Below are 25534 nucleotides of genomic sequence, written 5' to 3'. Positions count from 1 at the left end.
CTTTTATCGACCATGCTTTGCCTTCTCTTCTCGCTCTCATTTGCGTATGTTAGCCACCATATATGCTAGTCGCTTGCTGCAGCTCCACCTCATTACTCCATCCTTCCTATAAGCTTAAATAGTCTTGATCTCGCGGGTGCGAGATTGCTGAGTCCCCGTGGCTCACAGATACTTCCAAAACCAGTTTGCAGGTGCCTATGTTACCGAACAGGTGACGCAACCAAGCTCAAGGAGGAGCTCGATGAAGATCTTGCCCTTTGTGTTGTTTCGTTCTAGTTGATCAGTAGTGGAGCCCAGTTGGGGTCGATCGGGGACCTTTGTCGCATTTGGGGTTCTTCTTTTATTTTGGTTCCGTAGTCGGACCTTGATTGTATCTGGATGATGTAATGCTTTATTCATGTAATTGTGTGAAGTGGCAATTGTAAGCCAACTATGTATCTCTTTCCCTTATGTATTACATGGGCTGTGTGAAGATTACCTCACTTGCGACATTGCTTTCAATGCGGTTATGCCTCTAAGTCGTGCTTCGACACGTGGGAGATATAGCCGCATCGAGGGCGTTATAATGAAAGCTCAACAAAAGAAACTAAGTGGGTGTGCATCCAACTCGCTTGCTCGCGAAACCTAGGTCATTTTGAGGAAGCCCATCATTGGAATATACAAGCCAAGTTCTATAATGAAAAAATCCCACTAGTATATGAAAGTGACAACACAAGAGACTCTCTATCATGAAATCATGGTGCTATTTTGAAGCACAAGTGTGGAAAAGGGATAGTAGCATTGTCCCTTCTCTCTTTTTCTCTCATTATTTTTTTATTTGGCCTTTCTCTTTTTTTTGGTGGGCTCTTTGGCCTCTCTTTTTTAAGTCCGAAGTCTCATCCTGACTTGTGGGGGAATCATAGTCTTCATCATCCTTTCCTCACTTGGGAGAATGCTCTAATAATGAAGATCATCACACTTTTAATTTACAACTCAACACTTAGAACAAAATATGACTCTATATGAATGCCTCCGGCGGTATACCGGGATATGCAATGAATCAAGAGTGACATGTATGAAAATTATGAGGGTGGCCTTGCCACAAATACGATGTCAACTACATGATCATGCAAAGAGCAATATTACAATGATGGAGCGTGTCATAATAACGGAACGGTGGAAATTTGCATGGCAATATATCTTGGAATGGCTATGGAAATGCCATAATAGGTAGGTATGGTGGCTGTTTTGAGGAAGGTAAATAATGGGTGTGTGATACCGGCGAAAGTTGCGCGGCACAATAGAGGCTAGCAAAGTGGAAGGGTGAGTGTGCATATATCCATGGACTCACATTAGTCATAAAGAACTCATATACTTATTGCAAAAGTCTACTTAACCCTCAAAGCAAAGTACTACTACGCATGCCCCTAGAGGGATAGATTGGTAGGAAAAGACCATCACTCGTCCCCGACTGCCACTCATAAGGAAGATAATCAAAAGAGCACCTCATGCAACAAATTTGTCACATAACTTTTACCATACGTGCATGCTACGGGACTTGCCAACTTCAACACAATTATTTCTCAATTTCATAATTACCCACTAGCATCACTCTAGCATTACCACCTTTATATCTCAAAACAATCATCAAGCATCAAATTGATCCTAGTGTTTAATGCACTTCCTATGATAGTTTTTATTATACTCAACTTGGATGCTCATCATTCTAGGACCAAATTCATAACCATAGCAAATACCATGCTGTTCTAAAAGACTCTCAAAATAATATAAGTTAAGCATGAGAGATCAACAATTTCTTCAAAATTAAGCCACCGCCGTGCTCTAAAAGATATAAGTGAAGTACTAGAGCAAATACTATCTAGCTCAAAAGATATAAGTGAAGCACATAGAGTATTCTAATAAATTCCAATCAAGTGGGCTTCTCCCAAAAGGTGTGTACAGCAAGGATGATTGTGGTAAACTAAAAAGAAAGACTAATATCATACAAGACGCTCCAAGCAAAACACATATTATGTGGCGAATAAAAATATAGCTCCAAGTAAAGTTACCGATAAACGAAGACGGAAGACGGGATGCCTTCCGGGGCATCCCCAAGCTTAGGCTTTTGTCTATTCTTGAATATCTTGGGGTACCTTGGGCATACCCAAGCTTAGTCTCTTGCCACTCCTTATTCCATAGTCTATCAAATCTTTACCCAAAACTTGAAAACTTCACAACACAAAATTCAACAGGAAATCTCATAAGCTCTGTTAGTGCAAGAAAGCAAAACCACCACATAAGGTACTGTAATGAACTCATTCTTTATTTATATTGGTGTTAAACCTACTGTATTTCAACATTTCTATGGTTCATACCCTTACATACTAGCCATAGATGCATCAAAATAAGCAAACAACACACGAAAAACAGGATCTGTCAAAAACAGAACAGTCTTTAGCAATATGTAACTGTCGAATACTTCTGGGAATCTAAAAATCCTACCAAAATAGGAATACCTGGGCAATTTGTCTATTGATCTACATAAAATCAACGCAAAATCACATTTCTATGAATTACCAAAATTATTTCCGTGCGCGCAAAGTTTCTGTTTTTCAGCAGAATCAAATTAACTATCACCATAGGTTATCCTATAGGTTCTACTTGGCACGAACACTAACTAAAACATAAAAACACATCTAAATAGAAGGTAGAAGCAAAATTTATTACTAAGAAGAAACAAAAACAAAAAACAAAAATAAAATTGGGTTGCCTCCCAACTAGCGCTATTGTTTAACGCCCCTAGCTAGGCATAAAAGCGAGGATAGATCTAAGTAGTGCCTTCTTTGGCACTCAATTCATAAGTAGCTCACATGATAGATTCATAAGGTAATTTAACTTTCTTTCTTGGAAAGTGCTCCATGCCTTTCCTTAATGGAAATTGGAATCTAATATTCCCTTCCTTCATATCAATAATCGCACCAATCGTTCTAAGGAAAGGTCTACCAAGAATAATAGGACAAGAAAGATTGCAATCTATATCAAGAACGATAAAATCTATGGGCACCAAATTCCTAATTGCAACAATGAGAACATCATTGATCGTTCCCATTGGCTTTTTAATGATGGAATCCGCAAGGTGCAAATTTAAAGAGCAATCATCAAGATCATGGGAACCTAGAATATCACATAAAGTTTTCGGAATCGTGGCAACACTAGCACCCAAATCACATAAAGCATAACACTCATGATCTTTAATTTTAATCTTTATAGTAGGTTCCCACTCATCATAAAGTTTTCAAGGTATAGAAACTTCCAAATTAAGTTTTTCATCAAAATATTGCATCAAGGCATCAACAATATGTTTGGTAAAAGCTTTATTTTGACTATAAGCATGAGGAGAATTCACAATGGATTGCAACAAGGAAATACAATCTTCTAAAGAACAATTATCATAATTAAATTCCTTGAAATCCAAGATAGTGGTTTCAATGCTATTTAAAGTCTTGACCTCTCCAATCCCACTTTTACCAAATTTAGCATCAAGATCTAAAAACTCCGAATTATTGGGACGCCTTTTAACTAAAGTTGACTCATCTCGAGTCCCATCATTATTAAGATTCATATTGCAAAACAAAGATCTAATAGGGGACACATCAATAACTTTAAGATCTTCATCATTATTTTCATGGAAACTAGAAGAACACGCCTTTATAAAGCAATCTTTCTTAGCACGCAATCTAGCGGTTCTTTCTTTGCACTCATCAATGGGAATTCTCATAGCTTTGAGAGACTCATTGATATCATGCTTAGGAGGAGTAGGTCTAAGTTTGAGCAATTTTTCTTCAAGCAAGGCATTAAAATTATTTTGAGAGATCATAAATTCTTTAACACTATTCTCAAAATCAGAGGGCATCTTATTATAATTACCATAGGAATTATTGTAGGAATTTCCATAATTATTAGAGGAATTACTAGGGAACGGTCTAGGATTAAAGTTTCCTCTATAAGCAATGTTACCAAAATTATTCCTACCAACAAAATTCACGTCCATAGATTCATTATTATTCTCAATCAAAGTAGACAAAGGCATATCATTTGGATCAATAGGAGCACTCTTAGTATAAACAATTTCATAAGTTCATCCATCTTTCCACTCAAAACATTAATTTCTTCTATAGCATGCACTTTTTTACTAGTAGATCTTTCGGTATGCCATTGAGAATAATTAGCCATAATATTATCAAGGAGTTTTGTAGCTTCTCCTAAGGTGATTTCCATAAACGTGCCTCTCGCGGCCAAATCTAAAAGATTTCTAGAAGCAAAATTCAATCCGACATAAAATTTTTGTATGATCATCCATAAATTCAAACCATGAGTAGGGCAATTGCAAATCATCAATTTCATTCGTTCCCAAGATTGGGCAACATGCTCATGATCAAGTTGTTTAAAATTCATAATATCGTTCCTAAGAGAGATGATCTTAGCGGGAGGAAAATACTTAGAGATAAAAGCATCTTTGCACTTATTCCATGAATCAATACTATTCTTAGGCAAAGACGAAAACCAAATTTTAGCACGGTCTCTAAGTGAAAATAGAAATAACTTCAATTTAACAATATCATTATCCGTATGTTTCTTCTTTTGCATCTCACACAAATCAACAAAGTTGTTAAGATGGGTAGCGGCATCTTCACTAGGAAGGCCGGAGAATTGATCTTTCATAACAAGATTCAGCAAAGCAACATTGATTTCACAAGACTCAACATCATTAAGAGGAGCAATCGGAGTACTAAGGAAATCATTATTATTGGTATTGGAGAAATCACACAATTTGGTATTATCTTGCGTCATCGCAATAAGTAATCCAACACAAAAGCAAACAGAAAGGCAAACAAAAGAGAGAGGGGATTGGGAAAGAGAGGGTGAATAAAACGACAAGGGTGAAGTGGGGGAGAGGAAAACGAGAGGCAAATGGCAAAAAAATGTAAATGCGAGGGAGATGAGTTTGTGATGGGTACTTGGTATGTCTTGACTTGAGCGAAGACCTTCCTGGCAATGGTGCCGGAAATCCTTCTTGCTACGTCTTGAGCTTGCGTTGGTTTTCCCTGAAGAGGAAAGGGTGATGCGGCAATAGTAGCGTAAGTATTTCCCTCAGTTTTTGAGAACCAAGGTATAAATCCAGTAGGAGGCTCCTCAAAAGTCCCACGCACCTACACAAACAAACAAGAACTCGCAACCAACGCAATAAAGGGGTTGTCAATCCCATCACGGCCACTTGCGAAAGTGAGATCTGATAGAGATAGTATGATAAGATAAATATATTTTTGGTATTTTATAATATAGATTGGAAAAGTAAAGATTAAAATAAAAGTAGATTGAAAGCTTATATGATAAAAGATAGACCCGGGGGCCATAGGTGTCACTAGTGGCTTCTCTCAAGATAGCATAAGTATTATGGTGGGTGAACAAATTACTGTCGAGCAATTGATAGAAAAGCGAATAATTATGAGATTATCTAGGCATGATCATGTATATAGGCATCATGTCCGTGACAAGTAGACCGACTCCTGCCTGCATCTTCTACTATTACTCCACACATCGACCGCTATCCAACATGCATCTAGAGTATTAAGTTCATAAAGAACAGAGTAACGCATTAAGAAAGATGACATCATGTAGAGGGATAAACTCATGCAATATGATATAAACCCCATCTTTTTATCCTCGATGGCAACAATACAATACGTGACTTGCTGCCCCTGATGTCACTGGGAAAGGACACCGCAAGATTGAACTCAAAGCTAAGCACTTCACCCATAGCAAGAAAGATCAATCTAGTAGGCCGAACCAAACTGATAATTCAAAGAGACTTGCAAAGATAACTTAATTACACATAAAGGAATTCATAGGAGATTCAAATATTTCTCATAGATAAAATTGATCATAAACCCATAATTCATCGGATCTCGACAAACACACTGCAAAAAGAGTTACATTGAATAGATCTCCAAGAAGATCAAGGAGAACATGGTATTGAGATTCAAAGAGAGAGAAGAAGCCATCTAACTAATAACTATGGACCCGAAGGTCTGTGGTAAACTACTCACAACTCATCGGAGAGGCTATGGTGTTGATGTAGAAGTCCTCCGTGGTTGATTCCCCCTCCGGCGGAGCGCCGGCGAAGGCTCCAAGATGAGTTCTCGCGGATACAGAAGGTTGCGGTGGTGGAAATAGTTTTTCCTGGTCGCCCCTGATGTTCTCGGGGTACGTGGGTATATATAGGAGGAAGAAGTAGGTCAGTGGACTCCCGAGGGGCCCACGAGATAGGGGCGCGCCCAGTAGGGGGGCGCCCTCCACCCTTGTGGCCTCCTCGATTGTTTCTTGACTTCCACTCCAAGTCCTCTGGATCACGTTTGTTCCAAAAAGATTGCTCCCGAAGGTTTCATTCCATTTGGACTCCTTTTGATATTCTTTTTCTTCGAAACACTGAAATAGGCAAAAAAAAACAATACGGGATGGTTCTCCGGTTAGTAGGTTAGTAACAAAAATGATATAAAAGTGTAAAGTAAAGCCCATAAACATCCAAAACGGGTAATATAATAGCATGGAACAATCAAAAATTATAGATACGTTGGAGACGTATCACCCGACATGATCGGGAGAGTACCCCCCTCCTGGCTAGGAAGATGAGGCCAGGGACAGAGAGAGCGGCTAGGCGATGCCCTGGTGACCACCGCCAGGACCAGAGAGCACGACCTTATAGGAACCCCAGCAAGGAAGATGAAGTCGGAGTCAACGAGCCTAACGGGCTCCAGCTGGAGGTGGTGGTGGCGTCTAGGCAAAGCACCCCATGAAAATCGCTCTGTTGGGGTCCATCTGCAGATGATGGTGCTACCGGCACCTAGCTGGTGTTGACGGTGCTGCCGGTGTTCAGTCGGAGTCCTCCTCGTCGTCTTCGGACTTGATTACCGGATGCCCGCCGCCGCCGTCTTCCCCATCGGTGTCTTCCCCATCGGTTTCCCGCGTCTTGATGGAGAGCGTGTCGGACTCCACCAACTTCAAGAGGAGGACGTGCGCCTCCCCAAGATAGTGGGCGTGAGCGAAGGTTTTCCACCCATGCCTAAAGTACATGATTTGGGGTGTGGGAAACTCGATGTTCGCCCACACGGCACCATTACAGCAGCCGCTCCAACACAGCCACAGCCTGAGCGGCTGATCAACCTCCATCACCCTGGCGAAAGGGCAGGAGAGCCGCAGGCGACTACGGGGAGGATCAAGCAGCTCGACGATGAACTCGAGCGTTGTGTCCCCTGTTTGACCCTCTACCAGGGACGGAGTAGTCGGAGGAGAAACAACAAGTGTGTCACTTCGTGCACCTCAACCACGGGCACTGTGTCGACCCCGACCTTGCCCCGTGGGCCGGCACCATGCACTAGAACCGGCCTCTACAGCATGGTTTCAAGGAGAAGCTCTCGGCACTGTGGCCGAAGCTCGAGCCTGGCCTCTTCCTCTCGCCATAGTGGAAGCAGAGGCAAAGAAAGGAAGGAGAAGAAGGTGGATGAGCATCGCCGCCCTCACACCCCTCCTTTTATGGTGGGGAGCGTGGGGGTTGGCTCTCCACTACCCAGGGGCAATCGTCCCACTCCACCAATCCAACCCCCTACATCCTTGGTTGGTGTATTTCTCCATCGGCTGCCCAGTTTCGCCAAGCCGGCGCTCTAGCTCTTCTGGTTAAAGCACTGCCACCACAACCGTCCTTCTGCACCAATCCCATGCCCCACGCAGCGTCATGGGAAAGTGGGGAAGGCTGTGTTAAACAAGGGAGTGATGGTGAAAATGATAGTTACCCCAAATTACGCGTGGGCGCTCTAATGGCCTCCAGCGTATGCTTGTGCCCTGATTTCGACGTAAATGGCCTGCATCAACCAAATGTCGAAGATACCTGGGTGAAGTTCGGGGCCGACTCATGTCCATATTAATGAAGAAGCAAAGAAGATCTCACAACACAATGCCATCTTCGGCAAGGTAAATGCGTGGGTCTGTGCATTATTGGGCCTAGCCCAACGATTCACAACAGCACGTGTGATCTAGGCCTGGGGGCTCATGTCGGTGCAACAAACATGGGCATTTGCTACCCTTACTTATGCACAGACATATCACAGTTCCCCTGGCAAGTATCAAGTTCCATACAAAACCAAACCAGAGAAGCCGCTCTTCGTGAGATCAAGGAGCACATTAAGAAGACCAAGGCTCGGAGCAAGCCATAAGATTCACAACAGAAGCAGCCGATCCCGGCAAGAACGGGCCAGCAAGACAAGATCCGGCAAGCTCATCAAGCAAGGACTCACCGCCAATCGCCAGCGCTCCCCTCCATGTCGAGCCCGCAGGTGATTAGGTGGAGGCAGCCCATGTGTGTCAGCTTGCTGGGAGGAGGATTACCTTTATTGACACCCGCCCTAATGGCGTGTCAAGCTAATAAGAGGTCGGTGTATAAATGGTGCATCACCCTTGCCGGGGTTCACCCTCCACACGACACCTAGCAGCGCATTTAATGCGTTTTGTCCTAACTAGCACATATAGGTATGATAGAGTTGTATCAATCTAATAACCCTGTAATGACCCTTTTGCCACTATGGTAACCCATTGAGCAATAAAAAGACGGCCAAGGCAACCTTTATAGGGGTTTGTACCCTCACAACAGACACGCATAGATATCCGTGCAACTGCCCTCTCCTAGCGACTTGCCAGGGGAAAGCGCTCCATGTATTTTCATCCATATCCACCCAATATACCAAAGTAGGTGTAGGGTTTAATGCTTCTCAGCGTCCCGAACCCTGGTAAAACCGTGGCGCCTCCTGTTGTGCTTGCTCTTCGCGCCAACTGACCCCCAGCCGAACCAGCAAAGGAGCAGCCCTGCCCCATAGATCGCCGGTTCCACGCCGACACATGAATATAACATTGGTTTAAGCCTCCCCCAAGCTTGTGCAATACTTTCTCCTTCACTGCAGGCACTGAAATTGTCAGTAACAGGTAGTTTGATAGCAAGATAATTCGTAACAAGTAATAGATAGCAATATAGTAAAAGTAGGTGCAACAAGGTAGCCCAATCCTTTGTGTAGCAAAAGAGGGACCGAAACCGTCTCTTATAGTAAGCAAAATGATCTTGAGGACACACGGGAATTTCATCTAGTCACTTTCATCATGTTTGTTTGGTTTGTGTTCGCTACTTTGGTAATATGATATGTGGGTGGACCAGTTCTTGGCTGTTGTTCATACTTGAACAAGCCTCCCAGTGATGATTAACCCTCTTGCTGCATCCGCAACTACGAAAGAAGAATTAAGATAAAATATAACCATAGCATTAAACATATGGATCCAAATCAGCCCCTTACAGAATAACGCATAAACTAGGGTTTCAGCTCCTGTCACTCTAGCAACCCATCATCTAATAACTACTCCACAATGCATTCTCTTAGCCCGAAAGATGGCGTAGTGTCATATGGTCGATGTTCACATAACACCACTAAGGGAATCACAACATACATATCATCAAAATATTGAACGAATATCAAATTCACATGATTACTTGTAACAAGACTTCTCCCATGTCCTCAAGAACAAAAGTAACTACTCACAAACCATATTCATGCTCAAGATCAGAGGGGTATTAAATAGCATAATAGATGTGAACATATAATCTTCCATCAAATAAACCATCTAGCATCAACTACGAGATGTAATCAACACTACTAGTCACCCACATGTACCAATCCGAGGTTCGATACAAAGATTGAACACAAGAGATGAACTAGGGTTTTGAGATGAGATGGTGTTGTTGAAGATGTTGATGAAGATTGGCCCTCCCATGATGAGAGGGTTGTTGGTGATGACGATGGCTTCGATTTCCCCCTCCCGGAGGGAAGTATCCCCGGCGGAATCGCTGCGTCGGAGAGCAAAAGTGCTCCTACCCATGTTCCGCCTCAAGACGGCGGCATTCCATCCCCAAAGTCATCCTCTTAGTTTTTTTCTAGGGAAAATGACATTATATACCAGAAGATGGGCACCCGAAGCTGGCCAGGGGGCCCACTACCCATCAAAGCGCTCCAGGGAGTAGGCGCGTCCTGGTGCCTAGTGGGCACCTGCTGGCCCCATCTATTATTTTTTTCTCCAATATTTTTTATATATTCCAAAATAATTCTCCGTAAAATTTTAGCTCATTTGGAGATGTGCGGAGTAGGTATCTCTGACATAGCTTTTTTAGGTCCAGAATTCCAGCTACTAGCAATCTCCCTCTTTGTGTAAACCTTGCATATTATGAGAGAAAAGGCATTAAATTACTCCACAAAGTGTTATATTGCATAAAAAACACTATAAATAACAGTAGGAAAACATGATGCAAAATGGACGTATCATTATCTATGAATAGTACAAGTCTCCAAGTAGTGCATCTTCACGGACGTGGTTATTCAAATAGATTCATAACCCTATATGGGTGTACTTCTTCACACACGTGTTCACTACTCACCACCATATAAACATCATGTATTCATAGACCTTCAAGCAGAAGCCTGGCAAGGGTGTCGGCCACAACCGTTAACCTCATAAGACTCTAGTCCATGTTTGTCACCTATCTGAGGCTGGACCCACAATGGAAGTCCAGCCAAAGTTTCCATCACGACCCCAACCGATGTGTGCAGTGTTCCCAATCCCACCTCGCCGGATAGTACTACACTTGGTACACCTTGCCACGTGCGTAGCTATCCCTAGCCCACCCTGTCGGGTAGTGTCCGCTTGGTAAGACCAATAGCACAACCTAGAAACACCAGAAACTAGTTGCAACTCCTAGACATAGATCGAGGTACGTTAATAAGCTAAGAGGGGTTGAGCTACCGGAACCCAATGTGTGGTAGTAGCTAGTCTTGGATCACAAATACATAACTCAGTTCTGATGAGCGGTTTCAATGAGACAACCCACCATGCATGTACTCCTACATGGCCTCTCATCGCCACCTTTTAATTAGGTTCACACACTTGACTCTCATCATTAGGACATGAACATGACCATTCCAATTCATTGCCCAGATGGATCAGACCTGCCACAACTCTAAGCATAACAACCATAGCATAGATGCAGTCACAACATGGCTCAACCAACTCCTAATCATGATAGTAAGGTTTAGCTATTTACTATAACAATGATATGTCATGTAAAGGTATGGGTTCAACTATCAAAACAAGTAACAGTTGAATCGTTGTTGTCCTAATGCAATAAAAGATCGCAAGAGCGAGAGAGTGGGATTGTATCAAAATGATCAAGGGGGTTTGCTTGCCTGGTAGGTCGAGAACGAAATACTGCTCCTCCAGTGGATACTCGAGCGTACCCTTAGGAACATGTCTTATCACGGGGAACAACACCGAAAAAGGGTAAATCAATACACAAGTGCAACAATATGATGCATGATTATGACATGGCAATATGCAGGTGTTTGAGCTAATGCAATTCACACGGACAGTTCAATTAGCGAGCATGGGAAGGCTTGTGGAGGTTTAGCAATAAAAAGGGAATATATGCGTTCTCTCAAGCAGATAAGAACAAGACCCAGAGTTAAATAAAGTCCAATTGAACCAAAGGTCCAAATACGAGATGTATGAAGCATTTAAAACGTCATTTAGTTTATTTGACCTAAAATCTAGGTGTGAATTGCTCTAACATGCATGAAAATGTACAGATGAAGAGATTCAATTTTTCTGATAATTTTTCATATATAAATTATTTAATTCTGAGTTATGATTGATTTTATATGAACTTTTGAAGATTAATTACTTGGGAAAATTCTGAAAATAAATAAATCATTTTAGATTTATTTAAAATCCAGAAAAGCTTCAGGACATCAGCATCATGTCAACTTTACATCAGCAAGTCAACAAGGTCAAACCTGGCCAGTAGATCCCATTTGGTTATTAACACAACAGCGAAAAATGTTAAATGAAACCTAACCAAGGATTAACAGGGCTGGGGCCTACTGTCAGTGACTCTGGATGTTAATTAAGGGTGAGTAGCTTCTAATTAAGCAGGGACATGTCAGTCTGCCACGGTTTGCACGCCGCGACCAAAACCCGCAGCAGAGTCCCGCGCGGAGTGGCTCGGGCTTCACCTATAAGAGGCGGTTTGGGGCGCGGCCGGTCCCGTTGGAGCTGGCACTCGGCCGCATCCAACGGAGGGCGTGTCGTCGGAGGGTGCTTCTAGCCTCGCCGGAGGGCGTGTGGAGGTGTGTCACCGGTGGATCTCGTGGGATTCAGTTTGTGTTTGTCTTCGGTGGATCCGTTTGGATCCGGTCTTTGTTTGTCTGATTATGTGTAGGTTGGATCCTTCTGATCTACGCTTTTCTTCATCGGCGCGGTTGTTGTTGTGATATGCTGGTCCTATGGGGTTTTAGCACGACGACTTCCCGACTGTCTACAACAACAATGTTTGTCTGGATCCGATGTGGAAGGGACGATGACAGCGGCTTGGCTTCAGTTCGCTCGAGTGCTTCTAGTCGTTTAGAATCTGGATGCAATTTTTTACCCCTGATGTTCATTGTATGACCTTGAGATCGGAAGTTTTCTCGTAAAAATTACAATCCATAGAGATATTAAGCTCCCTCGAATTGAAGCGCTCTGGTGCTTCTAGAGTTGTGGGGTCACTAGGACCCCACGTGTAAGTGTGTATTGTTTAGTTTATTTCTTCTTCCCTTTTTATTTTTTATTTTTTCACATTTTAATTCATGAGCACTTATTCAAATTTGTGTACTTTAAAAAACACAAACATATTTTGAAATTCTTCAAATTCATTACTATTGATTAAATTTGTGGATATTTTTTAAGTTCACGGCCATTTAAAGTTTGTGAACATATTTTACATTTGAAAACATTTTATATTGCGAACATTTTTGAAACCATGAATATATTTTAAATTCATGAATGTTTCTAAAATGCATGATTTTAAAAGTAATTATATTGTTTAAGTTCTTCAAACATCATTTAATTAAATAACCTTCTCAAATAAAAAAAGATAGGCGATTTTTTTGAGCTAGCAGTCGGGTGAGCAAAAAAACTAAATGGACGAGAGGAGCAAGGAGCCAAGCTAAGCGAGCAAGAGCTTTGTGTGCTAGCCATATGAGTGTCACTGTAGCAATTTCATGGGTTTAGCCTGAAATAAGAACTCCCAAGAGGCTCAAATAATCACCATCGGGCTAACACTAAGGCTAAAATGTGCAAAAAAAATCATAACCACGCATCAAATAACTCCTCCCTTCTCTTGAAAAAAAAAACTCCAACAGCAACTCAATACGATATAGAAAAAAAAACATCACCAAAAATAAACTAAAACACAAAGCAAACACAGATAAAATCAAAACAACTAATCACAATAATCTATAAATATAAAATATTAATTGAACAAGTGAAGAACGGCGCGACTGCTTTTGGAACATGTGCCCAGGCAAACGTGGCGCCGTATCTCTCTGAATTGCAGAAAGGGGAAAGATTAGCGGTGCAGCCGGCGCATGTGTGATTAGGGCGGCTGCTAGCGTGTCACCGTGTGGTTGGGCACGTCTGTGCGGGGTGCTTGCCGACCCTCTGAACTCTCATGCTTGTACGGCTCAGGACGAGGGAGGTGAGGCAGGGACGCCTTTGAGATGGCTTGTCAACCACGACAAGGGTGAAGGGACAACACCGACAGCGACGCTCGCTACCGCCGCAGGCTGGGAGGGGTGTGGCTGGGGCACACGGCACAACGGTGGTGTTGGCCAAGACGGCTCTGTGCGCAAAGGGGGCTACGCGGCAAAAGGCACAAATTTAACCTCAGGGCGAAACTATTTCACAAACTAAACTGTTTTTGAAAACATTTCACCCAGCTGACCCCTTTGTGCAGCGCCAGACATCAAGGCATATGAAATGTTAATTGAGCAAGTGTAGAACGGCACAGCGAAGCGCGCGTTAGCCTCTAGCGGGGACTAAACCCAAGTGAGGTAACAGAGATTTTGGCTTATCATCAAATCAAAAAAGAAAGAAAAAACAGAGATTAGGGAGTCCCGTGCGGACTTTGCCTCCAACCATGATTCCTTCCTAGATTTGGCATCCGAAAAATTTGGAGGCGTATAGCTGCCGGATTTGGACCCGATAATTCCGGTTTCGACTTGAAGCAGACGTCTCTTTCCGTTTCTTTTTGAGGGAAAGCAGACGTCTCTTTTCAATCTGGAGGTATATGTATATATATATATGTCACGCGAGGTCCTGGTTTCAATAGATCCGTGGTTGCAAAGCCTTGTGCTTTCGTAGGAGAGAGGCCTTGTCAACGATGGATTTGGCCGAGAATTCGATCGTGTCCGCGGCTTTCCCGCTGCTGGTGCTTGCGCCGCCGCCAGATTCAGATTGTTCGTCGTACAAGGTCTTCAGTTTACCCGAGCAGAAGCTTCAAGATGTAACTTCGTCGGTGTCGACTAAGAAGGTATGCTTTGCGACGCCGCAAGGCTGGGTCCTGGTCCTGAGCTCCTCCGATTCCTCGTCAGAAGACGCAGGGACCCATCTCCTGAACCCTAAAGACGGATCAAGAATCGAGCTTCCGACTCTCAAAGACGACGAGGTCCCATGGACGTGCAGGTGCGTCTTGTCCAACGTCGTGGTAGCGCCTGGCTGCAGCGTCCTAGTCTTCGACCATGCGACCCCGGTGATGTGGTTCTGCCGCGTCGGCCAGGATCTCCGGTGGTCGCGCCACGGCTACGACATTGGCTGCTTGGACATCGCGGGCTCTCCTCCCACAAAGAGACACTTCGTCGACGTTGCCGCCGTTAATGGGAGGTTCTTCTTCTGCGAGTCCAATGACTCTCTCGGCACGCTCGACTTCCACGCCAACGACGCCTCGGAGAAGCCGGAGGTGCGGCTGGGCGCCATCGCCGTGCCCTGCGTCCACGTCCCGACGGGCTTTACGGCCACGTACGTCGTCGAGTCCTGCAACGACCTGTTCCTCGTCCATATCGCCTTCCACGGATTATGCGTCGACCGACCAGGGGAGCTCCGCGTCTATCGGATGGATTTCTCGGAGCCGCCGGCTTGGCGCAAGACGGACTGCATCGGGGATCGGGCTTTCATCCTCGGTAAATCCAATTTTGCAGCGTCCTGCTCTGCCAGCGGATGTGGACTCAAGCCCAACTGCGTCTACTGGTTGAATTGCCTCAGCTCAGAGAACAGTGATCTGCATGTCTTCGGCCTGAAGGACGGCTCATCAGAAATTGTCAAGCAGTTTGAGAATGTCGTGGGTCTCCGGAAATCCTGGTGGATCGTCCCTGTCGTTTCATAGTCGCTGCAATTTTCCATCATCTTTTTTTTTTCTGTTCATGTTGGTCATTTTTTGTTATTATTCTGTAAAAGTCTCCGCTGAAATAGAATGTTTTTTTTTGTTTATAGTGTAACTATGTTACATTATACTTTGTTCTAAGAAATTCTATATTTTTTGTAATCTATAATAAATTTAATATATACAAAAGAATATTGTTTTGTTATTAAAAAACCTAAATTCATTTGACACAAAGCAGCAGGAACAGTGAATCAACTTCTAGATCACAGAGCCCAGCAAGAAAACTTGCAAATCATGGGAGATATAGCTAAACATGGAACCAAGAGAGGAAGATGCCGGAGGGGAACTTTTGGTCTATGGGTGTATATACACCCTATATGAAAAGTAATTAGTACTTCAATAAAATGTCAACAAATTCTTAAAATAGTTTTGAAATAAACTCCTTTCATTGTATTGCTAAAAAAATCCATAAAAAGAAAAAAATACGTCTTTTCGAAAAAGACAACAAATTCGGTCGAAATAGGGTGAACAGTGAACTATAATAGCAAATAAAAAAATTGGACCCTGAAGTGAACACTAGTTTTCTATTCGTGAAAATTTATATACTAATGCAAATGAAAATCAAGTTTATTGTAATACAAACTTGCAAACTTTTTTGACTTATTTAAGCTATTAATGTTTTTCCATATGATGTGTATATACACCCAGGAACCAAAGGGTATTTCCCAGAAGATGTCTTGATTTCTTCAGATCTTTTTTTCTCAAATACTCACGAGTGTACGTACTATACATTAAACAAGGGAACGGGATTAAAGAGTCCCTCCACGTTGATGTTATATACTCGCTCCGTCCTGAATTACTTGTCGCAGAAATGAATAAAAGTGGATGTATCTAGAACTAAAATGCGTCTAAATACATCCATTTTTATGACAAGTGTTTCCGGACGGAGGGAGTATTACAACATGAACACCAACTCCACCCCACGGACAACTAGGCTAACTAACTGTCCTAGCCTACTCTGCTAACTTCCAAAGAAAGTGCTAACGTCTTCCTTGAGCATTCCCGCTTGCTTCCACGGTGTACCCTCGGCCAGTATGTTGAGTATAATGTGGCTCATGGAATGGGATGCGCCATCAAACACAATGGCATTGCGATGCTTCGACAACTCCTAGAGCACGAGGGTTGAGACTGTCCTAGTATCCTTCCATGTTCTTCCTGATCAACCCTTCACGGCACACCATTGTGCAATGTTTTCACCCCTCCTTGATGCCAAATCCGGCTTGCCCGCGGCAACAGAAACTGCCATCCAATCTTCTTTGGCAAACACACGGTCCAGTAGCCAGTGGTTTATGGTTTCTTCCTCTTGATTGCAAAAAGGGCATTGCTCCATATGGTCCAATCCGCGTTGGGCCAGCCGGTCGAAGGTCAGGCACCTGTTCTGAAGGGCGAGCGAAGCGAAGAAATGACATCGAAGTGGAGCTCTTGATCCCCAAGTGAATTGCGTTGTTTGTACCACCTTCCTGTCCCAGACCCTTGATGCGTACGCTGATCTTGTCGAGAAACGCCCGTCCTTTGCCCAGGACCATGCTATGGAGTCATTGGCGTCGAGGTTCAACTGGACCCATGTTGTCTTTGTCCACAAATTTCTTCAGATATAACACCACATGAGCATTGACCATAACATGAATCACGAAATCCATACAAAACTAGTTAGTGCACTATTACACTCTTCCTTGTAGGCAGAAATCACTAATCTATTGCAAGGAAAGGAGAAGATACCATGTCAGAAATTTCAAAAATGAACAGAACATGGACGCAGTCATAAAAACTAAACATCACTAGTAACTCTAAGAAGCTTTGAAAGGAAAAAATTGCATCAACGCAAAGAAAAAGAAAAAAAGGACAATACAAAAAGGTTTGCATGATTCATCGACTAAACTGCTGGGAAATGTTGCATGAAAAAAGAATCTACGCACACACAAGCTCTATCCATGGAGATGCATAGCAACGAGAGGGGAGAGTATGTCTACGTATACCCTCATAGACCGTAAGCGGAAGCGTTTAGTAACGCGGTTGATGTATTCGAACTTCTTTGTGATCCAACCGATCGAGTACCGAACGTACGACACCTCGCGTTCATCACATGTTCAACTCGGTGTCGTCCTCGCCTTCTTGATCCACCAAGATGGGTGAAGTAGTAGATGAGTTCCGGCAGCATGACAGCATGGTGATGGTGGTGGTGATGCTATCTCCGCGGGGCTTCACCTAAGCACTACAAAAATATGACCCAGGGACGAAACTGTGGAGAGGGGCGCCGCACACGGCTAAGAGATTGTTGTGGTTATGTGTGGCGCCCCCTCCCACATATATATAGGCGGGGGAGAGGGGAGGCAGCCAGGAGGTGCCCCAAGTGGGGCTGAATCCCACTTGGGCTCCTGCCCCTAGCTGTGCCCCCCTTCCATGTTTGAGTGCGGGAGGAAGGCAGGGGGTGGTGCCCCCCTTTCTTTCTCTCATGAGGAGGGAAAGGCAGGAGGGGCCAGCCCTCCCCCTTTCCTCCCCCTAGGGCTGGCGGCCAGGGAGAGCGGCGCGCCAGCCCCCTTGTGGGCTGGTGTGTCTCTCCCATTGGCCCATTAGGTCCATAGACTTCCCGAGGGTGTCCGGAACCCCTTCCGGTGATTCGATGATTACCCGCTGCACTCTGAAACTCTTTCAGTGTCCGAATAGTATCGTCCTATATGTCAATCTTTACCTCCGGACCATTCTGGATCTCCTCATCGTGTTCGTGATGTCATCCGGGACTCCGAACAATATTCAGTCACCAAACATAAAACTCATATAACACGATATCGTCAACGAACGTTAAGCGTGCGGACCCTACGGGTTCGAGAACTATGTAGACACGACCGAGACACCTCTCCGGACAATAAGCAATAGCGGAACCTGTATGCCCATGTTGGTTCCTACATAGTCTGCGAAGGTCTTTATCGGTCGAACCTTATGACAACAACGTAATTCCCTTTGTCTGTCGGTACGTTACTTGCCCGAGATTCGGTCGTCGATATCTTCATACCTAGTTCAATCTCATTACCGGCAAGTCTCTTTACTCGTTCTGTAATACATCATCTTTTAACTAACTCCTTAGTCAATTTGCTTGCAAGGCTTCTTGTGATGTGTATTACCGAGAGTGCGCAGAGATACCTCTCCAATACACGGAGTGGCAAATCCTAATCTCGATCCATGCCAACTCAACAGACACCTTCAGAGATACTTGTAGAGCATCTTTATGATCACCATTTATGTTGTGACGTTTGATAGCACACAAGTTATTCCTCCGATATCCGACAGTTGCATGATCTCATAGTCAAAGGAATATGTATTCACTACAAGAAATATGTCAACTGGTGACCTTCTGTCAGTGACCCTGGAAGAATTGGTCATATATCTATGACCATTTGAGACCAATTGGTCAAAAGCTGTTCGGGGGGCTCCAAACCCTAAACCATTGCAACCATTTTGGTCAGAAAGGTCGTAATTTCCTTACACGAAATGGTCATAAAGCAAACAACGCTAGTCCGCTGCCTTATTTCTAGTTGTTAACGACCAATATAGATGGTCATAGCCTTGTAAATTATGGTGGGTTGCTATGACTAGGCGCCATCTCAGCAGTTTTGCCTATGTGTCATGTCCATGTGTCAATTTTTGCCCTAGGTTGTGAAGCAACCTATATTTCTGTTATTCCAAAAATTCCCAAAAAATTCTCATAAATTGTTTGGATCATATCTTCATCAAATATGTCAAAAACCTTCCTTGCCTAGTTCAAAATAATTCAACAATATTCATTTTCCTATTGTGTTCAAAGCAGCACTTTGTGAAGGAAGTACCACTTTGGCATGTCCAAATAGTGTCCATTTTCTACAGTGCTTTCCTATGCCCAAATAACCATCCTCCACCAAATGCCAGCTCAATCCATTCATTATTTTGAGCCCAGCTTCAACATTCGTATTTATGTCTAGTGTGGTACTTTGCAAAGCAAGTACCACCTAGGCTCCTCCTTTTGAGCTGAAATTTTTTGAAGACGGTCTTCTTAGTAACTGATCATCCTCAGCCAAAACTCATGCCCATTAGCCATTTATATTTCCCATACCGCTAATCAAACACTTGGCTGCTAATTCATGTTTGAGCCTCAATCGGTCTCCTCGTGAGAATCTTATATTGTAATTTTCTTCCTAGCACCTACCTGGGGAGTGCCCAACCCACTAGACATGCCTAGGCCGCCCAGAACACATGGCAACGCCACGGTCACGTGGTGACCACACGGCGGGCATGCGAGTTTACGCGCTCTAGAGTTGGGGCCCTTGGCCACCGCCCAAAGCTCGACATATCGCCACCAAACCATGTATTTATGATTAAATAGGTACATATGTAACTAGATGATTTTTGGAAAAAATAAATAGCAATCTATGAGGCAGCTGCAGTTCAAATTTGACCCGCTTCAAGCTGAATCGGCGGAAATTTGTCTTTTTCACGAGAGGTGATTCAAAACTTTTTACATCCAACCATTTGGTCAGTTATGCATTAAATATGTCCTATTATTTTAGAAAAATGATTTGGTCCAATTTTCCAACAATTATTTGGGAGGTCCTTCACAAAAAAACCTCCTTTTGGGCACCCGAAAAAAAATGGAAAATGGTTTTTTCGTCCAAAGAAAATGAAAACTTCCTTAGGCAACATTGTTTGCCATTCCAATATGCACCCTTGTGGACAATATGAGATCATTTGAATAAACTATGCCATGAATGTGGCCATAAGATTGATCATTTGGCTTGAAAGCCATTCATCTCCATACGTGATAGCTCGTTTCTGAGAACACTTTTTTAAAATAATTGTCGTATTACAAGTTTGTTATTTTTCTGGGAACTTGGCCACATATAATGACACAATGTGAAGGTTTCCCAACTTTTTGATTTTTTTTGAATTTTTTATGCCCGTTTCAAAATGCGGTCAAAACGGCGGGAATGACCGTTCCTAGCTAGTGGTTGAATCTTGGAATTTTTTTGGTGTTTCTCTGATTAAATAGATACTTATGTACCTAGAAATTATTTTTGGAAAAAATAAAGAGCAAACTACAAGGCAGCTACAGTTCAAATTTGACCCGCTTCCAACTGAATCGGCAGAAATTTATCTTTTTCACGGGAGGTGGATCAAAACTTTTTACCCCCAACCATTTGGTCAATTGTGCATTAAATAGGGCCTAGTATTTTAGAAAAATGATTTGGTTCAATTTTGCAACAAATTTTTGGGAGGTCCTTCACAAACACTACAAGAAATATGTCAACTTGTGACCTTCTGTCAGTGACCCTGAAAGAATTGGTCGTAAATCTATGACCATTTGAGACCAATTGGTCAAAAGCTGTCTGAGAGGCTTCAAACCCTAAACCATAATGACCTTTTAGTCAGAAAGGTCTTAATATCCTTACATGAAATGGTCGTAAATTTGTGAACATGATTTACAATGTTATTTTTTGTCCATCATTGACCAATTTACATGGTCGTAACATGTAATAGCAATATATTTTCAGTTATAAAGTGGTGACTGGACAGACACCTAAGCAATTTGTCCTACGTGTCATGTGACGTGGCATTTAGATTATGAAATATTTATTTATTATTTTAAAGCTTTATTAGATTAATCTTTAATCAGAAACTAACTCTAGGTTAATTAAGTGGTGGGGCCCAACTGTCATAGGCTCAAAACTAAAATAAATGGGCAATTAGCCTCTACCGACGCGGTTAGCTGGCAACTAAACGCCGGTGACCTATGGTCACGACGGATGCTCACCGGATTCGCTGCTCTGGCGTCCATTTGATGCGCGGATGGGTTTTACAAGGGTCTGGCGCTCACGCTCATCTCTGGTGATGCTTTTGGTCGCGGGGGTCATTGGAAACAGGGTCGCGCGACGAGGTTTGGCGGCGGCCATGGAAAGGGTGCGACAGCGGTGATGCTATGGGGCACAAGCGGATGTGGTGAGGAGCTCTACGACCTCCTGGGATGTCTAGGTGCTCGGCCGCGTCCTTGTTTGGGTCAGGCAAGGGCGATAGCAGTAGCGGGCTACACGGCGGCGGCAACCAGCTCCGGCCATGGTGGGGAACATGGCTAGAGGACACATTCGATGAGGGAAACAGGGGGAAATGGAGAGGAGATCGCTACGGTTCCGCACGAACGGTCAGTGGCCTCGGGGGCAGCCTGGAGCGGTCGAATCGAGTCCGACCATGGCCATCTTGGCCGTCCGCCTGGTGCACGCGAGGCAGCACCCCAGCCAACTCCGGTGTCCGCACGCAGGTCCGATGAGTGCGTCAGGGCTCCACGGTCCTGGCACATGGCTGACGGCCTTCGCCGTGCTGCCGTTCCTTGGCAACGGCAAGAGTCGAAGCTTTCCTCTGCACTGGTCGAGAGGAAGAAGAAGACCAGGAGGAGCGGGGAAGAGATAAGGTGGGGCCCACCCGTAAGTGGCCATAACTGACTCCCATAGACCAGTTTAAGCGGAAGCGTACTTCTGGAAGTACGTTTTCTGTTCCCTAAAGCACGCACAGCCATGCCTTCCTAATGGATTACACTTTATTCGATCGAAGGCGTTTTCCAGGAAAGGCGCTTTCATTCTCAGCCGGCGCCAAAATAGCTATGTTCTGGACGTCCACTGGTTAAGAGAAGAAATGCACAAGTTTTAATTTGTTTTCTACCTAACGAATGAACGGCCATAACTTTGCAACCGTAAGTCGGATTAAGGTGATTCAAAAGCCCAACTTCAATGTTTGTCGAGCCTTATCCAATTATAGTGGTCTCATGAACATTTGAATATTTATTTTGGCAGCCACTATTCATTTGGAAAATGTCATAGTTCTACGGTGATGATTCCTTCTGGTTATTCAATGACTTGCTAGGTTAATACATGCATTGTGTTGCCCTGTTAGCAATAATACTTTATTGTACTTACCATGTTGATGCTATGACTTGACCTCATACCATGCTCTCGATTTATTTGACATTTTATTTGAATTTTATATGCATGTTTCAAAATGCGGTTAAAACGGCAAGCATGACCGTTCCTAGCTAACGGTTGAATGCTAGAAAACTTTTGGTATTTCTCTAATTAAATAGATACTTATGTACATAAAAATGATTTTTGGAAAAGTTCATAAGCAAACTATGAGGCAACTGCAGTTCAAACGAAAATGGTAGGTCCTTCACAAAAATAGTCATTTTGGGCACTCGAAAAATGGAAAATGAATTTTTTGACCAACGAAAATTAAAACTTCCTTAAGCAACATTGTTTGTCATTCCAAGATGCACCCTTTTGCACAATATGAGATCATTTTAACAAACTATGCCATGAATGTGGGCATAAGATTGATCGTTTGGCTTGAAAGCCATGAATCTTCAAACTTGATAGCTCATTTCTGAGAACACTCTTTTAAACAAATTGTCGTACTACAAGTTTCTTATTTTTCCTCATAACTTTGTCACATATAAAGACACAAAGCAAAGGTTTTTCAATTTTTTGATTTTTCTTGAATTTTTTATGCCCGTTTCAAAATGCGGTCAAAACGGCGGGCTTGGCCGTTCCTAGCTAGTGGTTGAATCTTGGAATTTTTTTGGTGTTTCTCTGATTAAATAGATACTTATGTACCTAGAAATGATTTTTGGAAAGAATAAATAACAAACTATGAGGCAGCTTCAGTTCAAATTTGACCCGCTTCCAGCTGAATCGGCGGGAATTTGTCTTTTTCACTAGAGGTGGATCAAAACTTTTGACACCCAACCATTTGGTCAATTGGGCATTCAATATGGCCTAGTATTTTATAAAATTGGTTAGGTCCAATTTTGCAACAAATATATGGTAGGTCCTTCACAAAAAAAACTCATTTCAGGCACTCGGAAAATGGAAAATTAATTTTCCGTGCAAAGAAAATGAAAACTTCCTTAGGCAACATTGTTTGTCATTCCAATATGCACCCTTGTGGATGATATGAGATTATTTGAACAAACTATGCCATGAATGTGGCCATAAGATTGTTTATTTGGCTTGAAAGCCATGAATCTTCACGCATGATAACTTGTTTCTGAGAACACTTTTTTAAAATAATTGTCGTATTACAAGTTCATTATTTTTCCTGGAAACTTGGCCACATATAATGACACAATGCGAAGGTTTCCCAATTTTTTGAATTTTTTTGAATTTTTTATGCCCGTTTCAAAATGCCGTCAAAACGGCGAGAATGACCGTTCCTAGCTAGTGGTTTAATCTTGGAATTTTTTTGGTGTTTCTATGATTAAATAGATACTTATTTACCTAGAAATGATTTTTGGAAAAAATAAAGAGCAAACTACAAGGCAGCTACAGTTCAAATTTGACCCATTTCCAACTGAATCGACAGCAACTTGTCTTTTTCACCAGAGGTGGATCAAAACTTTTTTCACCCAACCATTTTGTCAATTGTGCATTAAACATGGCCTAGTATTTTATAAAATTGATTTGGTCCATTTTTGCAACAATTATTTGGTAGTTCCTTCACAAAAAAACCTCCCTTTGGGCACTCGGAAAATGAAAAATGAATTTTCTGTGCAAAGAAAATGAAAACTTCCTTAGTCAACATTGTTTGGAATTCCAAGATGCACCCTTGTGCACAATATGAGATCATTTGAACAAACTATGCCATGAATGTGGCCATAAGATTGATCATTTGGCTTGAAAGCCATGAATCTTCACGCATGATAGCTCGTTTCTGAGAACACTTTTTTTAAATAATTGATGTATTACAAGTTTATTATTTTTCCTGGAAACTTGGTCACATATAATGACACAATGCGAAGGTTTTGCAATTTTTTGATTTTTTTAATTTTTTATGCCCGTTTCAAAATGCGGTCAAAACGGTGGGCTTGACCGTTCCTAGCTAGTGGTTGAATCTTGGAAAACTTTTGGTGTTTCTATGGTAAAATAGATACTTATGTACCTAGAAATGGTTTTTGGAAAAAATAAATAGCAAACTATGAGGCAGCTGCAGTTCAAATTTGACCTGCTTCCATCTAAATCGGCGGAAATTTGTCTTTTTCACCAGAGGTGGATCAAAACTTTTTACACCCAACCATTTGGTCAATTATGCATTAAATATGGCCTAGTATTTTAGAAAAATGATTTGGTGCAAATTTGCAATAATTATTTGGTTGGTTCTTCACAAAAAAACCTCATTTGGGGCACTTGAAAAATGGAAAATGGGTCTTTTGTGCAATGAAAGTGAAAACTCCCTTAGGCAACATTGTTTTCCATTCCAATATGCACCATTGTGCATAATATGAGATCATTTGAACAAACTATGCCATGAATGTGGCCATAAGATTGATCATTTGGCTTGAAAGCCATGAATCTTCACACATGATAGCTCATTTCTAAGAACACTTTTTTAAAATAATTGCCGTATTACAAGTTTATAATTTTTGCCGGTAACTTGGCCACATATGATGAAACAATGCGAAGGTTTTTCCAATTTTTTAATTTTTTTTGAATTTTTTATGCCCGTTTCAAAAATGCGGTCAAAACGGAGGGAATGACCGTTCCTAGCTAGTGGTTGAATTTTAGAATTTTTTTGATGTTTCTCTGATTAAATAGATACTTTTGTACCTAAAAATTATTTTTTGAAAAAATAAGGAGCAAACTATGAGGCAGCTACAGTTCAAATTCAACCCGCTTCCAACTGAACCGGCGGAAATTTGTCTTTTTCACGAGAGGTGGATGAAAACTTTTGACATCCAACCATTTGGTCAATTGTGCATTAAATATAGCCTAACATTTTAGAAAATTGATTTGGTGCAATTTTGCAACAATTATTTGGTAGGTTATTCACAAAAAAACTCATTTTGAGCACTCGAAAAATGGAAAATTGATTTTTCATCCAAAGAAAATGAAAAAATTTGTAGGCAACATTGTTTGTCATTCCAATATGCACCCTTGTGCTCAATATGAGATAATTTGAACGAACTATGCCATTCCAAAATGCACTCTTGTACAAAAAACACAAGAGAAACAAATAGGAAAATACAACTGCATAAGCTTGAAAAAGTATTTGATGTGCTCCACATGTGCTATGATTGTCAATTATAAAATTGATGTGCTCCAAATTTGCAACAAATATTTGCTAGATTCTAGAATATCATTTTGGACACTC

The sequence above is a fragment of the Triticum dicoccoides genome, chromosome 5B (assembly GCF_002162155.2).
Source record: "Triticum dicoccoides isolate Atlit2015 ecotype Zavitan chromosome 5B, WEW_v2.0, whole genome shotgun sequence".
Classification (NCBI taxonomy): Eukaryota; Viridiplantae; Streptophyta; class Magnoliopsida; order Poales; family Poaceae; genus Triticum; species Triticum dicoccoides.
This window is presented reverse-complemented; position numbering follows the sequence as displayed.